The sequence below is a fragment of the Corylus avellana genome, chromosome ca8, assembly GCF_901000735.1.
Source record: "Corylus avellana chromosome ca8, CavTom2PMs-1.0".
Lineage (NCBI taxonomy): Eukaryota > Viridiplantae > Streptophyta > Magnoliopsida > Fagales > Betulaceae > Corylus > Corylus avellana.
The window spans coordinates 4,289,092-4,306,322 of record NC_081548.1 but is presented as its reverse complement, the minus strand read 5'-3'; positions in this window follow the sequence as shown (position 1 = coordinate 4,306,322).

Here is a 17,231-nt window from a genome sequence, read left to right as displayed (position 1 = left end):
TCTAGATATGAAAAAATTTAAAAATTAAATTTCAATTGTTTACCTATAATCATATACATATGATTTACCTATAATTTTGATTGTTTTGTCATTGGGCTTCAACTATGCTTTGGCTAGTTAACACAAAGCCCAAGATTCATCACATTTCTCATTGTGACTTTACAACTACTAGGCCTCGTTTGGTTCGCGGAATGTCTAGTCCATTGAAAAATGATTAGCTACTACTGGGAATAGAAGAGTGTGTAATAGATTAGTTATTCATATTCCTTTGTTTGGTTGTAACGCTGGAATAGACTAGCTAATTCTATTCATTCATTTGGTACAATGCAATATGTTGGTGAATTGAATCATATTGTGATCAAATTTCCTAAAATACCCTTATAATACAAATACAATTTATATTATTAAGGACTTTCATTTTTTTTTTTTTTAAAAAAAAGCATAAACAACTTTACTATAATTTATTTTTCTTTTTTGTTTTTAATTATGTCAGGTATGTGGCCTTTTTTTTTTTTTGCAGATTATCTATAAAATTATTTATATAAAAAAAATATATAGTTAGAGAATGTACAGAGAATAAAAACAGATTATATATTTATATTTTATAAAAACCTTGCAGATTCTGTTTCTCGAAAAAAAAAATGAGAAAAAAGAGATACAGAGAAACAGAATAAAAATAAATAAATAAAAGGTACATAAATAAAAAAAAAACAGAGAAACGGAGAGAAGAAAATCAGAGAGAAGCGGTATAGAGAATCAAAAGAAATAAAAAATAAAAATAAATAAATAAATAAACAAAAAAAAATAAAAACTGAGAAACGGTACAGAGAAGGGAGACGACATAGAGAAAAAAAAAAATTCCGTTTGCACTTACAGAAAAACTGTACCAGAAAAATCAGAGAGAAAATAGAAAAAGAGAGAACGAAATATAGAGACAGAGAAAAGAGAAATATATATATATATATATATATATATATAGAGAGAGAGAGAGAGAGAGAGAGAGAGAGAGAGAGAAATATAGAAGAATCAGAAAGAGAGAATGAAATATAATCCCACACGGGTTTTTTTGGTGGCAATTTACACAATTAATTTAATCTCACAAGAAAGGATTAGCTAAGCGACTCATTTTTTAGTAGCTTAGCTAACCCTGTGTGTATAGGATTAGTAGTCCCATGGGAATAAGCTATTCCCAGGAATAGAGTGTTACGAAACAAAGGACTAGTTATATCTAGTGTTAACTAGTCCAATCCAAAGGTCTATTCCGCAAACCAAACGGGGCCCTAGTGTCACGACTGATATGACATCTTGATCTACATGTGAGCAATGCTATATATATATATTACTCTACCTCTATTTCATTGTATTAATGTGACAATATTTATCAACTAAGGACATGAACATTGTTACTTCAGCCGAGTGGGATGAGGGTGGAATGAGAGTATAGTATATCAAATTTTTTGATCTGTATATGTTGTTGTTGGCCATATCAATCTATCAAACAATGAGGATCCAATGCAATATGCAATGGACAACCCCATGTAAGGGGCTTTTTGGGCTCCACCTGTTGGGACAATTGCCCATTTGGAACTTGCTATGGTAAAGCTATTGGGGATTGAAATTTAGTGCAACCTTATGTGAGAGAGGTTGCTCAAGCTCCACCTTTTCGGACAACGAGACAAATGTTTGAATAATTCGAGCTTAGGCTAAACGTCCAAGCAGCGAATAGTCTTTCACATGAAGTTGCATTCCAATCTCAATAGATGTACCAAGTTCCAAATTTCAAGTACTTAAATCAGTCATAGCAAACCCAAAAGTTGCTTGAGTTATGCATTATGCTTTATACCTGCAGTATGACTATGCCTTTTCAGAACTTCCAAATCCTAAAATGAACCTCTATTGTAATCCGAACAGTGTCATAGCCCTTGAGAGCCCAGCATTGCCCAACCTACTGAGCTAGCTTGTGCTAGGAAGTTGGTTGGCTGGACAATTTGCACTGGTTAGAAATATGAAAACGGTCAAATAATGCTATAAGGAGGACTTTTATCCTTCTTTTATTCTACATTTTTGGGATCAAAATCCTATGTCTAGAATTATTCTGCACAGTATATATATGCTACTCGCTTTGGAGTGAAAGTGTTCTTACTTGTTAATAAATAATATTAGCTTTGTTAGTTAACATATTTTGAGAAGTGTTTTTTGTTTTTAGTTTAAAGGGGAAAATACACTTTACCAGCTCCCTAAAGTATCAACGTATTTGCATTTTGGCACCCAATGTTTAAAAAGTGACGAAAGACCCCCACAATATATCTGACATTGGCAAAAAAACCATTTGTCTATTTGGACGGAAACCAAGTCACGTGCGTGGCACGTGGCATTTTTTAACCAAAACTTTTGAAAATGACCTCTAGGGGTAAGTGTAAACATAAATGACTTTGAGGGTAAATTGTAAACAAAAAAAAAATAATAATAATAAAGCTTATGTAAAATTAAAAAAAAAAAAAAAAACAAAAAAAAACCTAAAACAAAAAGAAAAAAGAAAAAGAAAAAGTGGATGGCCTTTGGCCAAGCCACCCCCAGACCAACCAAATGAGGACGGCTCAATCACCCCCAAACCCATTTGGAAGAAAATCACCCCCATTCGGGCATATGAAGTGGTCGGACCACTACCCACATAGGACACATGCATGTAGCGTGAAACACATTAGCGACAAATGGGGGTAGGATCATGTTCACAAGTGGTGAACATTTATAGTCTTTGTCGCCGTTATTGAGTGATTATTAGTAGCGACCCGAACAAGTCGCCACTATTGATCATTAGCGTGAATGCTATTTATCAATAGCAGCGACAAAGTGCTCATTAGCGGCGACAAGATGTCACCGCTAATGAGTCAGATGCTTGTAGTGATGGGTGGTTCGGTACCCCATATCGGCTGAATGGGGGTAACCAAGCCACTCCCTTGGCCAAATCGAGGGGGCTGAGCCACCCCCAAATGGCTCGGCCACCCCCTACTTTTTCTTCTTCTTCTTCTTCCTTTTTATTTTTTTTATTTTTTATTTTTTTATATAAACTTTTTGTTTTAAGTTTTAGTTTAGTTTAGTTTAGGTTTAGTTTTTAGTTTTTTCTGTTAATTTATTTTTTATTTTGAATATAAACTTTTTGTTTTAAGTTTTAGGTTTAGTGTTTTTATTTTTTTTATATGTTTATGTTTACACTTTACCCTAGAAGTCATTTATGTTTATAATTTACTCCGATGGCATTTTCGAAAGTTTCAGTTGAAAAATGTCATGGTTTTCGTCCAAATAAATGGATTTGATGGATGGAGGGGTTTTTTTGCCAATGTCAGATATATTGTGGGGGCCTTTCATCCCTTTTTAAACATTGGACGCTAAGACGTAAATGTGTGGATAGTTCAGGGGATAAAATATATTTTCCTCTAGTTTAAAAGTGTTATGATGTGGAAATATATATATATATATATATATTAATGTTTTTTAGTAGTATTTTGTATTTGAAATTTTGTTAATATATTTTGTTTTGAGAAAAGAAAAAGAAAAAAATATATATGTAACTTCGTGCATTTCTTTTACTATTTATAAAAATATAATTACTAAACAGAATATATACTTCCATTATGGTGTTGTTTTATAATCCTAGGATTATATAAGCTACAATGAAGGGATAACGATGACTGAGGAAAAACATAGAGTTTTTATTATTATTATTATTTTATAATAATAATAATAATAATAATAATAATAATTTGAAAAGGAAAAAACATAGGTTAAGGCTGTAGACTTATAACTCATAATGACAACTTGTGTTTCAATCTTTGTCGTGAGATCAGTGGGGGAGCCAGGGTTTAGGGACAGGGGTCACAACATTTTTTTTTTTTTTTTGTTCTGTATAAAAAATAAAAATAAATCAAAGTTGAACAAAATTAATTAAAAATATTAAAAATACAATTAAAGGAAAAATTAAGTAATCTAGAAAAATTAAATTATATTTTAAAACATAAAAATGTAACAAAATTAGATTGTTTATTTCGAATTTGATTGGAGCTCAATGGAATCGTTGTTGTTATCTATAATCTCTAATAACTATAATTATAAATTTCATACAATTAAAATATGTACAAAAATCATATATATATATATATATAAACAACTAATTTAAAAGAGCAATTTAAATATAAAATAAAGAAACATTTTTATTATTTAATAATAAATTAAAAAATATATATTAATGTAAACATTTGATTACTTGAAATTTTTCAAGAAAGATCAATTAAAAAAAAAAAAAAAAAAAACCGATTTTTTCCTCAATTGTATGCATCCCTTCCTTTTCAATGCATTTAAATTGTTGATTTAAGAAGAAAAATTTTATCAATTGCATAGAAAGGAATTCAGCAAATTGATCCCCGTTCAATTTTCAAAGGAATTAGCAAATTGATATATATATATATATAATTTATTTTTTTCTAATCATAATTTTTTTTAAAATTTTTTATTAGGGTATCCTAGTTTTACGTATTTATCAAGATTAGATGCCTCAGACAGGATCCACCAGACTAAGGGCCTGTTTGAAATTGCGTTTGAGGGGCTTAAAAGTATTTTTAGCACTAAAAAAATCCGTTTAAAGAAAAAAGTATTCGTTTGGTAAAAAAATTAAAAGCGCTTTTAATGGTCTAAAAAGCCTAAAAATAATCAATAATCAAAAACGCATTTTTAGCAAACACTTATAAATGAAGCTTTTGCTCAAAGGCTCTTTTTGACTTAAAAGATATATTTTTCAAATGCGTAATCTCTTATCTTAATACCTCCTCGAGAGATATTAAGCATTGAGACAAGGGATTTGCCCAGATGGAGTAGCCTCAAAGGACATGGACTAGAACTTGAGACCTTGAGGGAGCACACCCCAAGATCCTAAGCTCTTCACCAACTGAGCTAACCCCTTGGAGTTTAATCACAATATTCAAATGGTTCTCACATTACAAGCCAAAAAGCCTAAAAAATTAAAAAGCTCAAAAACTAATTTTGTTGCCCATCAACGTTAATAGTGCTTCACCTTCTTTTTTTTTTCTTTTTTTTTTTAATTAGAAAAAAAAATGCTTATTTTTCCCTTTTTTTAATGCTTAATTTTTTGTCAAGTGATGTTTTGTCTAATATGCACTTAACTTCAAACTTACTGCTACGGTGTCAACCTGCCAAGTGTCAAGTGGATATGCTTTTTATAGAAGAGATGAAGCACAGAGATTTTAGGTGGTTTGACTTAAGGCCTACATTCACACATCAAAGCCTTTTTTTGGCTACATCCTTTCTTTTCACTTAATTATTTGATTATATACAAGATTTTATTTATAGAGAAATAACATAAATGTTACATGTCTATTTTACTTATACATTAACAACCATAATTGTAACTCTTGTCACTTGAGTTCTTGTAATTCCTGTCTCTTGAGCTCTTGTAACTCTTGTTTATTGAGCTCTTGTAACTCTTGTCTCTTGTCTTTTCAGCTCTTATAACTCTTGTCTTAATACGACCCCGCAAACCCAATAGTAGAACACTTACGTTGAGGTTTGATCTTGAAGCTCAAATGGTAGAGAAATTATTTATATGGCCTGAATTGGAACATCGGCTGTTATGACTGAGATTTGGACTTCGGCGACTCTGGCCGGCATCGGCTACTATGACTAGAATTGGGCCAACTATGGGCCTCGTATGTAGTGGCGAGGCCAAAATTTTGGTTTAGAGGGGTAAAATAAAATAAAAAAAAAATTTAAATAATTCAACAAAATTAAATAATTGTTTAAAATATATAAATGTTACTTACAATTTATTTTGTCAAGCCTATAGTTAATTTATTCAATTGTTTTCGGATTTGGTCTCTATCACTAGGATAGTAATTAATGAGCAATTTTTTTTTATGCAATGATCATCTACTAGCATATTTGTTAAATATATCGACATGAGCTCGTTTAGAATTTGATTGAAGCTCAATAAAATCATTGTTGTTCTCTGTAATTTAAGTAATTACACTTATATATTTCATACAGTTGTTCTCTTTAATTAAATACCTGATTTTTTTTTTTTTTTTTTAAAGAGAAATTATCAAAAAGCAATTGATTTGTATTGCTGAACGACTTGAAGAAAAAAAAAAATTAACATACTAAAAGAACGACTTCAGAGTTTCATAGAAGTCTAAGTCACAATTCACAATTTCCATTTTTACTGTCTATGCCATTTGTCTCTTGCTTGGCCTTTTTTTCTGGATCAAAACCTTATACACTTTAAGGCTTTGGTTTTCAAAAGTTGCCTTAATATATATTTTTTCTGCAAGTAACAGTGCCATAAGTTGATTTGGACTTTGGAAAGTCTTATGAAATTTGGTTTCTCAACCAAATATACAAAGAAAGAAAATAGTGCGGGTTGCAGGCTTTAATTTTTCTTTTAAAAAGAGAAAGTGCAGCCCTACAAAACAATTAAAAAAGGTGGGTCCATAAAGACAGTAATTCTAGAGTTTTCAAAACCCACTAAGACGGTGATTCAGTGATTTTGTTAATGGGTATTTTGTTTATGAAGTGTTTACTTCTTATTGGAAGGTGTAAAATACTCAGTTTATACCAAGATGTGATTAAAATTATTTTCTTATTGTTATTATGCTTTTAAACGAATAAATATAGAACATTCATAAAATAAAAAAATAATTTGGTATAAATTTCAATTTTTTATTATTATTTAGGAAAAAATGAAAAAAAGAAAAAATTGGTTTTGAATCTTTAGATTAATCCATATACTCAGCGATTGGGAGAGCCGAGAGGAATCCATATTAGCTTCGTATCTAGATAGGAAAAAAAATTTAAAATTAAATAACTAGAGAAGATATGATTTACCTATAATTTCAATTGTTTTGTCATTGGGCTTCAACTATGGCTTGGGCTAGTTAACACAAAGCCCAAGATTCATAACATTTCTCATTGAGATCATCTTCTAATGGGCAACTAGACTTCACAACTATTAGTGTCATGACTATATATATATATTTATGGCGCGAACCAGGATTTCTGGTGTGGGGGATAGACTTTTTTTTTTTTTTTTTTGATAAGTTGTGAATATTGACTTATATAAATATAAAAGCACATAAACACATATAATTTCTCTATATGTGTGTTTGTGCGTGTTTATATAACATATAAAATAAAAATATAGAAGTATTAAATTTAATCTCATGGCATCACAAACACATGCACAATAGTATAAACAATTAACAAAATAAACTAAGACACGATCTATAGAGTTCAAGAAAAATGATACAAAAAATAAATATTGTAAACTCAAATGACTACAGAATAACTAAAAAAATAAAATAAAAGCATATATTTTCATCATATTCCACATTCTTGTACCAAAAACACACCAAAAAACATAAATAAATGCAAGGAAAAACGAGATGTGAGGAAGATGGCTAAGAAAAAAAAAATACAAACGGAATAACGCATAATATATTAATTTTGGGGGGGGCCAAATATATCATTTTTGAGGGGACGCGCGAATTCATAAAATATGTATATTTTATAAAGAATTGTAAAAATTTTGGGGGGACGAATAGCACATGGATATATATATATATATATATACTACACAGTCTACACCTTCGTCGTACCTTTATTTCATTGTATTAGCGTGACAGTGTTTATCAACTAAGAATTGGTGGAAACTGCTACATCAGTCAATTGGAATGAGAGTATAGTATATAACTTTTTTTTTATCTACATATATTGCGGTTGGCTATACCAATTTACCAAACAATGGGGATCCAATGCAATATGCAATAGACAACCCCCATGTAAGAGGTCTTTTGGGCTTTAGCTGTTGGGACAATTGTCCGTTTGGAACTTGATATGGTAAAGCTATTGGGAATTGAGATTTAGTGCAACCATATGTGCGAGAGGTTGCTCAAGCTCGACCTTTTTGGATAGCGGGACATGTGTTTGAATAATTTGAGCTCAGGCTGTACATCCAAGCAGCGGATAGTCTTTCACATGACGTTGCATTCCAGTCTCAATAGATGTACCAAGTTCCAAATTTCAAGTACTTAAATCAATCATAGCAAACCCAAAAGTTGTTTGAGTTCATCACTTTTAGCCTTTTCTGCATTCTGCTTGACGCCTGCAGTATGACTATGCCTTTTCAGAGGTTCCAAATCCTAAAATGAACCTTCTATAGTAATCCGAATAGTGTCCTGGCCCTTGAGAGCCTAGCATTGCCCGACCCACAGATCTAGCTTGTGCCAGGAAGTTGGCTGGCTGTAAAATAATTCAAAGAAGAGAGAGTTGCACAAGGAATTTTCTCTTGTATTCGATAATCAAAAGTATTACAAGTTTTTGCTTTTGTAAGCTCTGTACATTGGTCTAATATGGGAATAATAATTACAATATAAAAATCCTAAAATGCAAAATCCTTGATATTCTAGAGTAGGTTTATTACAAAATATTATCTATGAAACTAGAATCAAGTCTTTCCTTATGTGTGAGTATCTTCACGTATGTCAACAGACGAGGATATTGCCTTTGCTGCACCTTTGAGAAAATCATGGGATGTTAATGCAAAATCTCTTGGAGCCTTAGTTGCCATGAGATTCCGTTCCTTGTGAAGCTCAGCTTGATGATTTGGTGATGCTGAGTTGGCTGCATGGTTGATGACAGTGAGTGCAAGAGGTGGCTGCATGTTTGGAGTTTGTGTTCTAACATCCCCCCGCAAGCTAATAGGTGGGGAACACACCCTTAGCTTGTCACGAAGTCAAAGAAAACGATTGGTGGTAAGTCCCTTGGTGAAGATATTTGCAAGTTGGTTATGAGTAGGGATGTAGCTAGTACTAACATCTTTGTTGACTACCTTCTCACGAATGAAATGGTAGTCAACTTCAATGTGTTTTAGTGCGCGCATGATAGACAGGATTAAATGCTAAGGCCAAGGCACCAAGGTTATCACACCAAAGGGTTGGGGAACAAGAAAGGACGAGATCAAGCTCTTGGAAAAGCATACGCAATCAACATAATTCAGCCATGGCAAAAGCAAGGGATTTATATTAAGCTTCTGTACTGGATTTGGAGACTACTAGTTGCTTCTTAGCACACCAGCTAACCAAGCATGGTCCAAGAAAGAGGGCATATCTTGTTGTAGATCGTCTATCATTTGGACTTCCTGCCTAGTCAGAATCACTATAGGCATTGAGGTGAAGAGAACCCTTACCAAAATACAATCCATGATTGATGGAGTCTTTGAGATACCGAAGAACCCTCTTGGCTGCAGACTGCAGTCAAGTGACTGGTTGTAGGAGAGTGAAGAAACTGGCAGAGTTGATTAACAACAAAGAAATGTTTGGTCGTGTTAGAGTGCAATATTGCAAAGCTCCAACAAGGTTCCAGTATTCAGTAGGATTGTCAAGTGGATCCCCATCATGCTGAGAAAGTTGGGAGCCAACATGAAGTGGAGTCTTGGCAAGCGTGGCTCCTATCATGTGCACACAGTCAAGGATGTCTGAGACATGGTTTGAGAAAGATGGAGGCCTCCAAACAAAGGCTGCACATGAATTCCAAGGAAGTAGTGCAGACTACCGAGGTCTTTTGTGGCAAAAGACTTATTCAAACAATTGACTAGGTTATGAATAACTGAGAGAGAGTTACCAGTGACAATGATATCATCAACATAAATCAAAATGAATAGATGCACATTAGAATTATGGAGAATAAACAGAGAGTAATCTACTTTGGATTCTGTGAAACCAATTCTAAGGAGAGTGATAACAAGTTTAGTGAACCATGCTCTTGGAGCCTGCTTGAGGCCATCAATGGATTTATGAAGCTTGCATACATGATGAGGAAACTGATTATTAACAAAACCTGGAGGTTGTTCCATAAAGACCTCTTCTTGTAGATTGCCATGGAGGAAGACATTGGTCACATCTAGCTGTCATGTACACCAATTGAAGTGAACAGCAATTGCCAGGATGGCCCGAATGGTGGAGGATTTGACTACAGGGCTAAATGTATCATGGCAGTCAATCCCATCTAGTTGTTGAAGTCCCTTGGCTACTAAGCGAGCTTTAAATCTATCAAGAGTGTCATCAGCTTTTTGTTTCACTTTAAAAACCCATTTATTGGTGATGATGTTTTTATTAGAGGGCTGTGGACAGAGGGTCCAAGTGTTATTGGCTTGAAGGGCAGTAAATTCTTCCTGCATAGCTTACTGCCAGTGAGAGGATTTGGCTGCTTGAGAGAAATGAGTGGGAGTAGGAGGTAAGGCAGCAAGAGAGATTGTGGTGTGGAGGGCTAGAAGAGGATGCCTAGTGGTGTAGTAGAGCTTATAGTTGGGAAAGGTTTTAGACCTTCTAGTACCATTCTTAAGTTTGGTGGTCATTGTTGTGATGTTACAAATATTGGTTTTATTTACCTATTAATTTTTTGATCATTTAACATAAAATCTATTCATGAGTTTTTGACCGTTGGGCAATAAAACTTTTTACCATTTTTTTTTAACTGCAGGTTTTAATTCTTTTACCGTTGGTTTTCTTAAATTAAAAACCATTTGTCTTCAATATATAAGCTTTGTTGACCGTTTGTCTTAAATACATAGATTACATGACTGTTTATTTTTATATGTTGACCGTTGGTTTTAATACATTGATTTTATGACCGTTTTTTTTTTTTTTAATACATAGATTACATGATAATGAGTTTTAAAAGAAAAAAAATTCCCCCATGTCTATATAAGCAAGTGTTCAACTTTGACAAAAAATCATAAAAAAATATTACTTTTTAGTAAGATTTCATTTTCATGCTCTAGAATTTTTCTTTGTTACCAAAGAGAAAAAATAGAGTTATTTGCTACTCAATTTTTCATCATCTTCAATTTGAGAAAGGATTGTTTATTTGATCTTCGTTACTTGAAAGTGCGTTCTTAACGAAGGTAGACGGTATAGTCTAATTCTGGGAGGTTGCATGTCAAGAGATCCGATCGCATCGAGTTATACACTCCGGGAGGCACGAAATCAACCTTTAAGGACAACGCTCTTGCATGATTCTATAGCTTTGTGAGATTTTCCCTTGCTCCATTTTTTTATTATTGTATTCGATCTATTTATCTTATTGTTAATTGTTCGGATTAATATTATTTAGCATCAATAAGAATTTTTGCACCATCTATTTAATTTTACAACAATCTTAAAAGTTGATTTTGGATGCACAAATTCTTGCTGCTGCTAAAGTTCTTCCAGATGCTACAAAAATTGAACCTTTTGATGGAAATAATTTTAAACGTTGGCAACAAAAGGTACTTGCAGTTTTAGATTTTACAAAATTCTCTAGTGCTCTAACTGAGCCTAGACCAGATGAGGAATCTGAAGAGCAATCCAAAGAATTAAGAGATTGGGAGATGGCTAATACATTATGTGTGAATACTATATTGAATTCTTTATCTAATGAATTGTTTGATGTTTATTGCAATTTTACTATTGCTAGAGATTTATGGGATGAATTAGTTGGTAGATATGTGATTGAGGATGAGGGTACTAAGAAATTTGCTGCAAGCAATTTCTTACATTTTCAAATAACCGATGAAAATAGTATTTCTTCTCAAATTCACGAGTTTCATAACATAGTTGCTGAATTAGCCAAAGAGGGTGATGGTTTACCTGAAAGTTTTATGACCCAATATCTTGTTGAAAAATTACCCGACTCTTGAAAGGAGTATAAACTCCATTTCAAACAAAAGAAGATTTTCATGAGTCTTCAACAAACCATGGTGCATATTAAAATAGAAGAAAGGAATATGTCTTTGGAAAAGGTTAACAAAGCTAAGGAAATTATTTCCAAAGCTAATTTAGTAGAAGAGAGATCTAGTAGGCCCCCACAACACTACACGAAATTTGACCATAAGCCCAAAGGAAAATCTTAGAATAATAAGAAAAAACTCAACACATCTCATTCTCTAATACAAAAGAAAAGGGTAATTTGTTTTGTTTGTAAAAAAGCAGGTCATTATGCAGTGGTATGTAAGCAAAGGACTACCAACAACTACAGAGGATCAATATCAAAAAACAAGGCAAATGTGACGGAAGTGGAAGAGATCATTGCAGCTGTCGTATCCGAAGCTAACATGACTACAGAAGTAAAAGGATGGGTGATTGATTCCGCATCTACGAGGCACATTTATGGAAATAAAGAAGATTTATCGTCCTACACACCAATAAAGGAGAATACTGAGCGGGTAATTGTTGGAGACAATAGATCTGTACTTGTGGTAGGCAAAGGGAAAGCTCTCTTAAAGCTAACTTCAGGTAAAACCATTTCACTCTCCGATGTTCTACATGTTCCTCATTTCCGACACAATCTTGTTTCGGTACACTTGTTTGGTAAGGCATGACTTAAGGTTTTATTTGATGGTGGCATTGTTACCTTAACTAAGCATGATTTGTTTGTTGGTAAAGGCTATGAAGATCAAGGTCTTTTTGTATTAAATGTTGCTAATACTATTAATGAAAATTCATCTTCTTGTGCTTACTTGGTTGATTCTATTAATATTTGGCATGGTAGACTTGGGCATGTAAATCTTGGGTACATCAAGAAAATGAAAGAAACCGGAATTATTAATTCACTAAATGAAACCAACATGGATAAATGTGAAGTATGTGCTGAGACTAAATCACTAAAAAACCTTGTAAATCTATTACAAGAGAAACTGAACTTCTTGGCTTAATACATAGTGATTTGGGTGATTTAAAGCACACAATGACTAGAGGTGGTAAAAAATATTATGTGATATTTGTTGATAATTGCTCTAGATTTACTAAACTTTATTTATTAAGATCCAAAGATGAAGCCTTAGAAATGTTCATAAAATACAAAATTGAAATTGAAAATCAAAAGAGTAAAAGGATTAAATGACTAAGGACCGATAGAGGTGGTGAATATGAGTCTAATCCTTTTAAGGAATTTTGTGAACAAAATAGTATAATACATGAAGTTACACCTCCTTATTCATCGGAATCTAATGGAGTAGCCGAAAGAAAGAATAGAACTTTGAAAGAAATTATGAATGCTATGCTTGTTAGTTCCGGGCTACCCACTAACATGTGGGGGGAAGCCATTCTTTCGGCTTGTCACATTCAAAATAAAGTGCCTCATAAGAAAACCGGTAAAACTCCTTACGAACTTTGGGAAGGTCGTAAGCCTAGTTTGAAATACCTCAAAGTGTGGGGGTGTTTGGCAAAGGTTATGCTACCCGAGCCTAAAAAGAGGAAACTTGGCTCTAGAACTTGTGATTGTGTTTTTATTGGTTATGCTTGCAATAGTTCATGTTATAGATTTCTTGTTATTAAGAGTGATGTTTTACATTACAATACTATTATTGAATTTGAAAATTCTATTTTCTTTGAGAATGTGTTTCCTTTGAAAAATAAGGAAAAATTATTGCATGAACCTTCTTTTACTTCTAATGAAATTGTTGATGATGTGCAAGAATTGACAAGAAGCAAGCGAACTAGAACGGAAAGGAATTTCGGTAATGATTTTATTACTTATATTGTTGATGATGATTCGATATGTTATAATGAAGCAATCAAATCAATTGATGCATCTTTTTGGTTAGAAGCTATTAATAATGAATTAGATTCAATTATGTCTAACCATACATAGGAACTTGTTGAGTTACCTCCTAAGACCAAACCAATTGGTTGTAAGTGGGTGTTCAAGAAGAAACTTAAACCGGATGGTACACTAGATAAGTACAAGGCACGCTTGGTGGCTAAAGGCTACAAGCAAAAGCAAAATATTGATTATTTTGACACTTATTCCTCGGTTACTAGAATTGCATATATTAGAATATTGTTTGCTGTTGCTTCTATTTATAAACTTGTGGTACATCAAATGGATGTCAAGACTGCCTTTTTAAATGGTGATTTAGAAGAAAACATTTATATGGAGCAACTCGAGGGACTTGTAATCCCCGGTCAAGAACACTAAGTTTGTAAGTTGATGAAATCTTTGTATGGATTAGAACAAGCTCCTAAACAATGACATGAAAAATTTCACAAAGTGATGTTGTCTAATGCTTATTCTATTAATGGTGGAGATAAATGCATTTATAGCAAGTTTAGTAATAATGAAGGTGTCATTATTTGTTTATATGTTGATGATTTGCTTATTTTTGGAACCAACATGAATGTTGTGCATGAAGCTAAAAGATTTCTTTCATCTAATTTTGATATGAAAGACATGGGTGAAGCTAATGTTATATTAGGCATTAAAGTTCTTAGAGATAATAATTGTATTACTTTATCTCAGTCACATTATGTTGAAAAGATGCTAAAAAGATTTGAGCACTTTGATTATTCACATATGTCTACACCATATGACTCTAAAATACATTTGGTTAAGAATCACGGTGATAATGTTTCACAAGAGAAATATGCACAAATCATTGGTAGTTTAATGTTCTTGACAAACTGTACACGCCCTGATATTGCGTATGCTGTCGGTAGATTGAGTAGATATACTCATAATCCTAGTGTTGAGCATTGGGATGCAATCTCTAGATTGTTGAGATATTTAAAGGGCACAATTAATTATGGTTTGTCATATTATGGTTTTTTTGCTATATTAGAAGAGTATTGTGATGCTAACTGGATTTCTGATTCAGATGAATTAAAGCCTACCAGTGGCTATGTATTCACATTAGTAGGAGGAGCTATATCTTGGAAGTCCTCTAAACAAACTTGCATAGCAATATCCACAATGGAGGCATAGTTAGTTGCCTTGGAGAAGGCTAGAACTGAAGTTGAATGGCTAAGGAGCGTTTTGATTGATTTGCCTTTATATGCTAACCCAGTTCCACCTGTTTGTATTCATTGTGATTGCTAGGCTGCTATAGCCTGAGCCAAGAGCAAGATCTATAATGGGAAAAGTCGACATATCTAATTAAGGCACAATATTGTGAGGCAACTTATTGAGACCGGTGTAATATCCATGGATTTTGTGAGGTCAGAAAGGAATTTGGCAGATCCTTTGACCAAGCCACTAGCAAGAAGGCTGGTGAGTGAAATATCGAGGGGGATAGGACTGATACCCAAATGATGACACTGTGATGGATACCCAACCTCTGTGATTGGAGATCCCATGAATGAGGTTTAATGGGAAACGAAGTCACAAGTGATCATGGTGTGGTACTGTCATTCTATGTTATTTCACTATCTTGTTGAGAAGATTGTTGATGAGTCCATCCCAATGGTGTAAGACAGTACAAAGATGCAGGGTGATTAAGGATGAGTTTAAAACTCTTAATGGTTCCATAGTCCCTACCTATTGGGATGGGGTGTTACCTGAACACACTCTTGATGAATATCACCTATGTGAATGTGGAGGTGGTGCCGCTTCCTATGAGACTTGGGTAGGTCTCTAGAGCACTCATGAATCCCAGGAGCGCATGGCCTCTGTAAAGTGCCAACCCCCAGAACAACCCAATTTTTTTTTTGATTTTAATTCTTATTTATTTCTTAGTTTCTTTTGGAGAAAGTTATGTGGGTGATAAGTTTACTCACTTTATGAATTTGGTTAAAAGAGTCTAACTCTACCACAATTCATTAAGTTCCTACTTATTTATCCTAGTTATGGTTAAAACTTTCTGCTACTACATCGATGCATGCTTTCAATCTCCTTCTACTCTAATATTTGTAACATGTGGGGGATTGTTGTGATGTTACAAATATTGGTTTTATTTACCTATTAATTTTTTGACCATTTGACATAAAATCTATTCATGAGTTTTTGACCGTTGGGCAATAAAACTTTTTACTAGTTTTTTTTAACTGCTGGTTTTAATTCTTTTACTGTTGGTTTTCTTAAATTAAAAACCATTTGTCTTCAATATATAAGCTTTGTTGACTGTTTGATGTTATTTGTTGACCGTTTGTCTTAAATTCATGGATTACATGACTGTTTATTTTTATATGTTGACCGTTGGTTTTAATACATTGATTTCATGACCGTTTGTTTTTTTTAATACATAGATTACATGATAATGAGTTTTAAAAGAAAAAAAATTCCCCCATGTCTATATAAGCAAGTGTTCAACTTTGACAAAAATTCATAAAAAAATATTACTTTTTAGTAAGATTTCATTTTCATGCTCTAGAATTTTTCTTTGTTACCAAAGAGAAAAAATAGAGTTATTTGCTACTCAATTTTTCATCCTCTTCAATTTGAGAAAGGGTTGTTCATTTGATCTTCGTTATTTGAAAGTGCGTTCTTAACGAAGGTAGACGGTATAGTCTAATCCTAGGAGGTTGCGTGTCAAGAGATCCGATTGCACCGAGTTATACACTCCGGGAGGCACGAAATCAACCTTTAAGAATAACGCTCTTGCATGATTCTATAGCTTTGTGAGATTTTTCCTTGCTCCATTTTTTATTATTGTATTCTATTTATCTTATTGTTAATTGTTCGGATTAATATTATTTAGCATCAATAAGAATTTTTGCACCATCCATTTAATTTTACAATAGTCATAGGGTGAGTAGGCATGGCAGAAGGTTCAGGAGCAACTTGATTGGAGACATCATTTGCTGTAGGGGACAAAGAAGGAGACAAAGTAGGAGAATATAAGTGTGGTTCAGTAGCTAAGGGTAATGCTATAGGGGAACTTGGGGAGGGTGGTGATTCAGAGGAAGTCAGTGATGTAGCAGCTGGAGAAGTAGGTGGAGACTGTGGTGTAGTGTAGAAATGAGTAGCAGCAGGAGCTGGGGTAAAATGAGTAGGCATAATGGTACTAATAAGTGTTGGAGCAAAAGAACTTACCTTGGTGGGAGCAAAGTCATTTGCAGAGAGTTGTGAGGTGGAATGTATCCAATCTTGAGCTGGGAAGATGTGTTCATCAAAGATAACATGCCTGATGATGATTTTCTTCTTGGATATAGGTTCATAGCATTTGTAGCGTTGATAGTTAGAGTAATACTCTAAAAAGATGCACTTCTTAGACCTATACATCAATTTGTGATTGTTATAGGGTCTAAGCATTGGGTAACAAGCACAACCAAATATCCTAAGAAGAGAGTAGTTGGGCTTCTTGTGGAGAATTTTGGTATAGGGAGACTTATGGTGCAACACTGCTGTGGGGAGTCTATTGATGAGATATACAATTGTATTGAAAGCATCTACCCAATAGGTGAGAGGTAGTTTGG